The sequence below is a fragment of the Rhipicephalus sanguineus genome, chromosome 9 (assembly GCF_013339695.2).
Source record: "Rhipicephalus sanguineus isolate Rsan-2018 chromosome 9, BIME_Rsan_1.4, whole genome shotgun sequence".
Classification (NCBI taxonomy): domain Eukaryota; kingdom Metazoa; phylum Arthropoda; class Arachnida; order Ixodida; family Ixodidae; genus Rhipicephalus; species Rhipicephalus sanguineus.
In genome coordinates this window covers 96,166,258-96,176,216 of record NC_051184.2, presented here as the reverse complement: position 1 = coordinate 96,176,216, position 9,959 = coordinate 96,166,258, and positions in this window count along the sequence as shown.

Here is a 9,959-nt window from a genome sequence, read left to right as displayed (position 1 = left end):
GAGCGCGTCAGAGCATCCCGCCAAATCTGCGCTTCTTACCGCTAGGGATGCCGAGCGGAGTTACGTCTGCACGGAGCCTATAACGAGGTGTTTACAGTGGCGTAACAATGACAAGAGCAACATGGGTGTTACCAACACCAGACGCAGTATGCTGATATGTAGTGGTTATATTCTTACATATTAGAGTGCGAATAATAATAATAATATTAATATCTGGGGTTTAACGTCCAAAACCACCGTATGATTATGAGAGACGCCGTAGTGGAGGGCTGCGGAAATTTTGACCACCTGGGGTTCTTTAACGTGCACCTAAATCTAAGTACACGGGCCTCAAACATTTTCGCCTCCACCGAAAATGCAGCCACCGCGGCCGGGATTCGATCCCGCAACCTTCGGGTCAGCAGTCGAGTGCCATAACCACTAGACCACCGTGGCGGGGCGATGGAGTGCGAATCCGAACAGGACAAACAAGGAACACAGATGCACAGGACAGGCATTACTTGCAACTAAGCTTCATTCAGGAAAGTTTCTGTAGATATATGGTACGCAGCCGAGTGGCACGCGCAGGCTCACTACACGTACGTTACAGGCACAGTTGCAGTGGTTTCAGTTACGTTACAGTTGTTATGGTTATACTTGCCTGTTATGACGGAGAACGCACGCACGTTTCACGAACCTGTATGTGTAGAAGGGGTTCTTGACAGTCCTTGAACAAAGTCATCATCACCGTGATCAGTGAGAACGAGCAGCTGGACCGAACTTGTTATCGGATCCATTCGTGCTAGCGGCTAAGAAGGGTCTAGGTGTAGTGATGTGCGCCGTATAGTGCAGATGGTGGAAATCCTTGATGCCTCTTACGATGACATGATCTACGATGCCTCCTGTCCTAGACGTGGCAGCGAGGTCTTTTGATGCCCCGTCCACATCTAAGCCGTCTTTCACGCAGTATAAGGACCAGGCGTTGTGTGGTCTTGATAAGTCAATATTGAAGTCACCGGTAATGATGAGAGGCCTGGTTATCTTGGCAGATTTATTGTAGGGAAGCATCGACCTCGGTTTTATTGTAATCCACGTGGTCCACGTCGCGGACGACGTGGACGAGTGGATGGTAGTTGAGCGTCTTCCAGGGGTGTTCTGTCTTCAGCTCCGTCACTTTCCGTGCGTCCGCCGCGGTGCTGTAGCGGTTACGGTGCTCGGCTGCTAACCCGAAAGTCGCGGGTTCAATCCCGGCCGCGGCGGTCGCATTTCGATGGAGGCAAAATGCTAGATGCCCGTGTACTGCGCAATTTCGGTGCACATTTAAAGAATACCTGATGATCAAAATTCCGGAGCGCTTCGCTATGGCATCTCATAATCATATCGTGGTTTTGGGACATAAAACCGCAACAGTTATTATCACTTTCTTTGCTTCTCAATGCGTGTGTTCGCCGTTACTGTGTTGGTTGAGACTCTGTATCACCTGTGGCACATACCCACATAACTTGAACTCTGGTATATGGGTATGTGCCACACGTGACTGAGAAATTGTTTTATGACGTACGCGACAGGTATTTTGCGTTGTTCATGTCTTGACCAGTCAATAGTGTTCGTCATACACTGATGCCCTCCTGTGCCAAATTTGGTATATTACAAATTATGGAGACGACCGGGAGAGCGCCCAGACGAAGGCGGCTAGAGAGATAGATCGATAGATACGTAGATAGAAACGGCCAAAGTGCCTGAGGTTCGCTAAGAAATGCTTCGCATTTAAAATACGCCGGTAAAATACACATTGTCGGCCGACCACTACTTTGGCATCATTGTCCTTTTACTAATTTTACTATTAAATTCTTCAACTTAGAAGCAAGGTTCTCGTAAACTGCAATGGCGCCACTACTAAAAAGTGGTTAGCTGGTTAAGCAATAACGTAAACTATTTCGAGTAACATCTACTGAAAAACTGGACGCAGCAGGGAGTACCATTGCCCATGGAGCCGCCTCAGTGATGTAATCTGCACACGTGCTATGTGACACAACCCCCTTAGATACCCTGGGGAGTTATGTCATTCTTTCTACTCGTTAAAAAGATATAATACTCACACTAGAACTTGCGAAGCGTCATGGACGAACTCATGGTTTATGTCTTTAATCTAAGTTGTTAGCTTCTACAAAAACTTGATATATTTGCTTAACATGTTCCCTTACAGTACACGTAGGACAGTGTAAATTCAAATCTTGCGCCTGAAAGTACAAAACATTTTGGCGATGTGGTCATCGAGACACGTGAAGCACATTCGGGAATTTTACACACAAAAGGGAGACGGTGACATCCACGCTTACATGGCCTTCGCGGATTTCAGGGAAATAAACCTTTACCAGATGACAAAAAGAATTTGTACTGGTCGGAGACACCGATCCGGTAACCGCAAGCTTCTGGGACGCTTCCGCTGTCACTTGAGAAAACGATCAGGGAAGACGAAGGCAGGCAAAAGCGAATGATTGGACAACACGTACCGGGGAAATGAATATGGCAATTGAGTACAGTGAAAGTCCGGAATACGAAAGAAGCTTTGTGAAACGGAACTGATTTAAAGTGCGCGTTTGTTTAAACACATTTTGTGCAATACAGCAACAATATGGGGCTTTTTTTCTTCTTCTTTCTTTTTTTTGAGAGCGGAAGTGCTATGTTTTTCGTTATGCCGTTACGAGTTCGCAAAAACTATCATCATCATGAATGACCTCTACCGTTCTAGCACATGCAACGCAATAACTCGGCCGGCGCGTCATCTCTTCGTATTATTTTTCATCTTCTGCCTTGCTCCCCGAACATCCGCGCCCGGCGCGCACTCTTCAACCCGCGACGATTTGTCCGGCGTAGGATGCAGGGACTCGGATCGGCGAGAGAGCGAGTAAAGAGCGATAAAAAAAATCAGAGAAATAAAGAGACACAGATAAACAAAAAGATAAAAGGAAATAGAGAGAATAAACGGAAAACACCATTTCCCGCTAAAGGGGACCATGAGGCGATGCGAAGCCGGAGCACTTGCACGATCGCGTTCTGTTGGCGTTCTTTGGGCACGCTACCGACCTCGCGTCGTGGAACGCGAAGAGGACGCTACGCGCGTCTTGTCTTCCCTCTAGCCTGGCCGTTAATTGTCACAGGGAGAGTGGGGATCGCGGTCGGCAGGCGTACGAGAGGGGGGCAGCGTAGAAGAGCAGAGAGAGGGGGACGGGACGCGCATGCGCTGACGCTCACCGCGGCGTTGCGCAGGAGATAAATTTCGGTATGTCTAGCCCGCGTTTCAGAGTAAGAGTGGAAAGGGGGAGGGAAGAGAAGTGGAGAGGGTGAGTGGAGAGGGTATGCGCATGCGCAGTAAGGGTCGTCACGCCGCACACCACCACCACCACCGGATTGAACTCCGCCATAATATACTTCGCATCTAAAAAAGGAGGAAAGACGGAGCAGCGATTCCAGCTGTCACGCATTACAGATACTTAGGTGTCGTTATTGACCACAACCTATCTTGGTCGAAGCATGTCATGGCGCTACGGACCAAGCTAGTCAGCTTCGTAGGCGTGCTTCGTGTTGAAGCAGGAATAAGATGGGGCCCCCCTGAGAAAAGCCTTCTGCAGTTATACCAGGCATTGTTTGTGGGATATCTACGCTACAGCTCACCTGTGCTTTCACATAAGCATACAACGTGAATTCGTACGTTAAAGAGCCTTCAAGCGCGAGCACTCCGGACATGCCTAGGCCTCCCGCGATGTACTAGAACATCAGGCACCATTGAAGAGTCACGGGCCTACCCTACAGAGATTTATATGTATTTGTAAACCTCTTCGAGTTCACCTTCGGCTGCTGACCCGGCATGCGCACCACCATTTGTCTTCAGTGCAGACGAACCGACCAGGCTGTGGCTACTCAGAATGCCTCAGTACTCACAGGCGTACCATTCCTGCAGGTTTTGCACCAACCGTCATCCTTGAAGTGCCACTGTGGATACTGCGTAAAGCACTGGTGTGCCTTCATATACCTGGGATTCAGATGAAATCGCGTGTTGCTTGTGCTGGCCTCAAGCAACTCACCCTGGCATACTTGACTGAGCGATACAAAGACACTGTACACGTACACACTAATGGGTCGGTGACTCCGTGCGTTTCGACTGCCGCTTTTGGGATCCCTCAGCTCGATATTTCGCGGCAGCACAGGTTAGAACATAAGTCATCATCAACAGCAGCAGAACAGGTTGCTATACTAGAAGCTGTTCGATTTGTATACGACCAAGCGCCACGCAAATGGACAATACTCTCCGAGGCGAAATCCGCATTGCAAGCCCTTCATTCATGATCAAGAAAAGAACAATATTGCGTATTGGCTCCCGAAATCATACAGGCATTTGATATTACGCAACGGAATGGTCACTCTATCATCTTCCCATGGGTACCTGAACACTGTGGCTTAGCAGGCAACGTGCTAGCTGATGCTACAGCAAAAGCAGCTGCGGATAACAGCGCCGTTCTCGTAAAAATTCCGTATTCGCGAAGTGACCTGAAATCTTTGTTAAGATCCCTTATGCGAGAGATCGCAACAACTTACTGGTCTCACCCAGACCATCGGCATAGGCGTCTGCGAGAAGCAGACCCTCACATGACCTTTCGACTCTCGCCTAAAATAAAGCGAATCCAGTCTGCGCAGGGTGTGTTCGAACACGAGGTCCAGGTCACCATACCCAATTTTGATGAAATTTACTGTAGGTCTAGGCATTACATCCACAACAATGGCTTCGAAGTTAGTTTCGCGAAAACAAATATTGTTCACCTGAAAAAAAATGTATGTTTTGGCCGCAAAAAACACTTTTTCGACAATTTCGCGAATTTTGAATTTTGAGCGCGCCTAGGGAAAAAACAGTACACTTCTTGGTCACAATATTTATTCCCCTCAAAGAACAAGTGAAATACAATCTTAGAAGTCTATTATTTTTCTTGCTGGACGAAGCACGTTTGAAGAAAAAAATCACAAACTTGGCAAATCGCACAAAATACCTGTATTTCAGAAATTTATTGCTGTGAACAAGTACAAGTGAGGATAATAAAATCGATACATATTAACTTTGATACCTTCGCTATCTTTTGAAATAATTTTCATGGTTTTATCGCGCTCTCTTTTACTGGATAATTGGGCTGAAACGTAAGTGATTTACCAAAAACGCCGAAATTTGAAAATGGTTTCTTAAAAAGGCTATTTTTAGTATTTTTAGATCCCTCTGATTGAAGTCAAGGATGTCATCTACCATTCTGCATAAAAAAAACGTTGCATTATTTTCCTTGCTAACAAGTTATAAGGCGTCAAATATGACCAAGTCAGCGTAGCGGCCACGTCGTTCGTTATGTGCTGAAACTCGGATATAAATTATCTAAAATACTTGTACTTGACATAATCACAAATCAGCAGCTCCACACCATTAAGTGCGCAGCCAGGTGTCATGGATCAGCAAGCTTTGTCTTGCGATCAGCCGCTTGACAAACCCGCAGCAGCGGCCGCTCGATGCTGCGGGCGCTCACATTACAGGAGTGCCGCTTCTACTCCGGATGAGCTCCGCTTGCGCGCCAAACTACGCTCAGAGGACGAAAGAGAGAAGGAATGCATCACTGTGAAAGCTAAAGCCTGGTAAGTGCCAACAAATGCTATAATATGCAACGAAAACCCGGCCGGCAACTTTCGCAGTGAGCGCCTTCAATGCAGCACGCATGTGTTTCTTTCCCCCTGCTGTTATGCCCGCAGCCGCAAAATAACGTGATAAACGCTCGGCTTGCGTTGAATATTATATCTGCAGACGCACAACAATACGTTATTGTAAAAGCGGTGCTTTAATGAAGCAAAGGACTTGGACACACTTCTTTTCACAGCCGTCTGACACAAGTGTTGCCCGAGATGGAGAACAACTGCAGTTTGAGCTGTTCGACCATCGGAAGCACGTATGACAGCTTTCTTTAGATGTCAATGGCTTGCTTTTGTGCCATATATTGCTGATAGAGTGAACCTAATTATCTTTAGGCCATCAGAAGAGAGGAAGCAACACATGAGCGCACTACTGGAGGCGGTCACTGCAAAACTGCCGGCGGAGATTTCATTGTATAATACGGGTTTTGTTGCCACTTAACAGCCTCTAACTTTCACATCGATGCATCCCTTCTTTCGCTCGTCCTCTGAGCGTAGTTTGGCGCTCAAGCGGAACTCATCCGAAGTCGAAGCGGCACTCTTGTAATGTGAGCGGCCACAGCATCGAGCGGCCGCTGCTGCGGGTTTGTCAAGCGGCTGATAGCAAGACAAATCTTGCTGATCCATGACACCTGGCTGCGCATTTGTTGGTGTGGAGCTGCTGATTTGTGATTATGTCACGTACAAGTATTTCCGACAATTTATATTCGATTTTCAGCACATAACGAACGACGCGGCCTCTACGCTGACTTGGTCATATTTGACGCCTTATAACTTGTTAGCAACCAAATTAATCCAATGTTCTTTTCTGCAGAATGGTAGATGACATCCTTGAATTTAATCAGAGCGATTTTAAAAACATTAAAAATGGCCTTGTTCAGAAAACTTTTTTCAAATTTCGGCGTTCTTGGTAAGTCACTTACGTTTAAGCCCAATTATCGAGGAAACGGAGCAGTATAAAACAACGAAATATATTTTACAAAAAAAGCGAAGGTATCAAAGTTCATATGCACTGATTTTCATTATTATCACTTTTACTTGTTTGCTGCAATAAATCCTGAATTACAGGTGTCTTGTGCGATTTCCCAAGTTTGCGATTTTTTTCTTCGAAAGTGCTTCGACAAGCAAGAGAAATAATAGGCTCATAAGATTGTAATTCGCTTGTTCTTTGAGGAGAATAAATACTTTGGCCAAGATGTGCGCCGTTTTTTTCCCTTGGCGCGCTCAAATTTCGGAAATCGCAAAACTGGCGGAAAAATGTTTTTTGCGGCCAACATTTATATATAAATCATATATTTTTTTTTGAGGCTAACAAACTTTTTTCGCGAAACTAACCTCTAAATCATTGTTCTGGATGTAATGCCTAGACCAACAGTAAATTTCATCAAAATCGGGAATGGTGACCCGGACCTCGTGTTCGATCTCATCTGGACACACCCCGCCCAGGATTCGACTAGGCGTCGCCTTCACTCGACGCTACGTGCACCTTATCGGCCGTGCGGACAGCCCAAACTGTGAGCGCTGCCAAGTAGATGAAACTTTAATTTATATATTGTGCGACTGCCCTTTGTACGTGTCTCAATGGAAAACGCTGGCTTCAACGTTAGCCGGCATCACTGGGATGAGTGCGATTCGCAGACGTACGTGTATTCGAATATTATTAATTGTCATGGTTTTAAGTCCCAAAACCACGATGTGACTATGAGAGAGGCCGTTGTGGGAGGGCTCCAGAAATTGTCAACTCATGGTTGTAAAACATGCACCTAAATTAAGTGCCCGTGCCTCTAGAATTCCATTTCCATCGAAATGCGGCCGACGCGGTCGCATTCGATCCCGCGAACTATAGGTTAGCAGCGAAGCATCGTAACAATTAAACCACCGCGGCACGTGTGCTTGGGTTAACGATCCGAAGTTCAAAGCATGGAGCGTGGTGCAGAGCGCTCGTTTGCCATGTTTAAGAAGCGAGTGCAGCCTGATAATATGCACGCAATGCTCTCTGTTTGTATCCTGCTGCATGGTTGGACAGCGAAGCTGCGGTATCTCCGATTCGATAGACCAATGCTTCTTAGCACTGAACGATTAAGCAATGGGATACACGAAATGATTCACAGCAATAAAATTAAATACACTGCACCGTCATGTTCACGCCGTTCTTCGTCAGCTCTAATTATGTGTTGACTTACCATAGCGCGATCACAACAAAAACGAACTCAGCTGCTAGTCAGCTTCTCCGCACGAGAAAGGCATGCGGTGAACACCAGGAACTCGGCATTGTTAGAACGCGCCTTGTCATGTATTGTGTGCTTTCCATTTTTGAAACGACTACTGATGTGTGCCGTCTGTGCGTAATTCCTTTGATGTCGACGGGGAGGTCAACTGAGTGCAGGGGTACTGGTAGACAGGCAGCTTTGCGCTCGTTGTTTTAGGAGTAAACCCAGAATGTCATTGGTGACCTTTGTGAACAGAACGTCTACAATGACTAGCCAGGTATTGCACATTCATCGGTATTACGTGGCATAAGTGATTAAATATGCTGATAATTTAATATACTTGAGCGAAATAACTTTTCGTGTTTAGGTAGATTAAATGGAGATAAGGATATTCTGACCCCGAAGGTATTCTTGAAACCTAATATTTTGCAAAGGCATTACGGACACTATAAAGAACGCTATGTGTCCTATTAACTGATAACGAAAGGAGCAACGTGTTAAAAAATGGAGAATGATTTCGAGCACTCTGCATTGGCAGAACGCTCTCTGTCACATTAAGATCACTATTCAGTTCGCTATAAGAAAAATGGTAAATTAAGCTTACGAATGCTGCAAGCAAACAAAATGATAATTTCATTCCCCATGGAGGTTGCCTGCTGACGGAGCCTTCTGCACTGGCCCTGTAGCTCAATGCTGCTTACTTTCAGCCGCCACAATTGCACAACTCATTTCACACACTTTTTTTTTATCTTACTTATCTGCATGGCAAATCTATCCGATTTATATTATATTGTTTCACGTCAATATTCAATGGGCGCCGAATCTTATATACACAGATGAAATCAAACGAATACCACCTCCTAAAGAAAGGCATAAACTTACCAAAATATTCCTTTGATAGGTCATGCATCGGCTAAATGCGGAGGTAGATGAATATAACCACACGTGCACTGAAGATGGAGAGCGGGGGAAAAATACGGGGGAGGATTAAAACCTTCTATGAATGTGAAGGTGAAAGGCTATTTTATACCATAGCGACGTGGAATGAAACTCTGACGCCAAGCGGCTACTTGTACGCAGTATGCAATGAAATTTTCGAAATGCGAAAACATCACAACAACCCACAGCCTAGCGAGTACAGGCATCCAAATTGCCCCTGCCACGACTAGGAACGAACGCGACTCGGGCGGTTTACTACATCGACTTAGAACAAGATGTATAAGGAGATAGCTTTCGCCTTCGAGTTGACTGAGTCGGATGCATAAGGGACACTGTCAGTTTTTGATGTCATCTTTGCGTGGGATCCACTATACGCTGCGTCCGAGTTTATGTTAAAACACTTCAGCGACCAAAAAGGTTTAATCCCGATCATTGATGTTAGTCGTTGGGATGGAGATGTGACACTACGACCAACGTACGTGCGTCCATATTAAACGGTGCTTTAGCCGCCAAACACCAACAGACATTCTGGGAGCTCTCAATTATCAATATACAATGAGGATCGCACTACATTTGAAAAGTGAAGTTGCACCTTCGTGTTATACGGATCTCTATGACGGAGGGATCAACCATGTAGTCTTTTTTCTACCTCCGTAGGATAGGAATATGTAAGAGAGAATATTATACACGATTACGATACAGCCTAATTCAAAATGTGGGCGCAGCTCAACGCGCGTTTTATTTCATGTATTGAGGCAAAGAATTTTAAAGGGATATGAACACGTCTCCTTGAAAAAATAAAGCGTATTCTGTAACTGTACGTAGGAAATACATGATGAATGTTTGTAATGTTTCAGACAACCCTTTATTTCTTTCATTGAAATATTTATTAAAACTTGCATACTTTTACTTTTGTTTTAGGTTTTTGCGTTTCTGCAAAAACCTACATTGCTGACAACGCGTTACTCAATTTGTGTCTTTTTTTCCTCACTTTATTATTTTTTATATTTCATTTTCGTTTGTTTTTATTTTGTTATGTGCCGTTTCGGCGGCGATGTTTGCAGAGTAATACAGTCGGCATCTTGTTTTTCTCCCTCTTCTAAAAAAATAGGC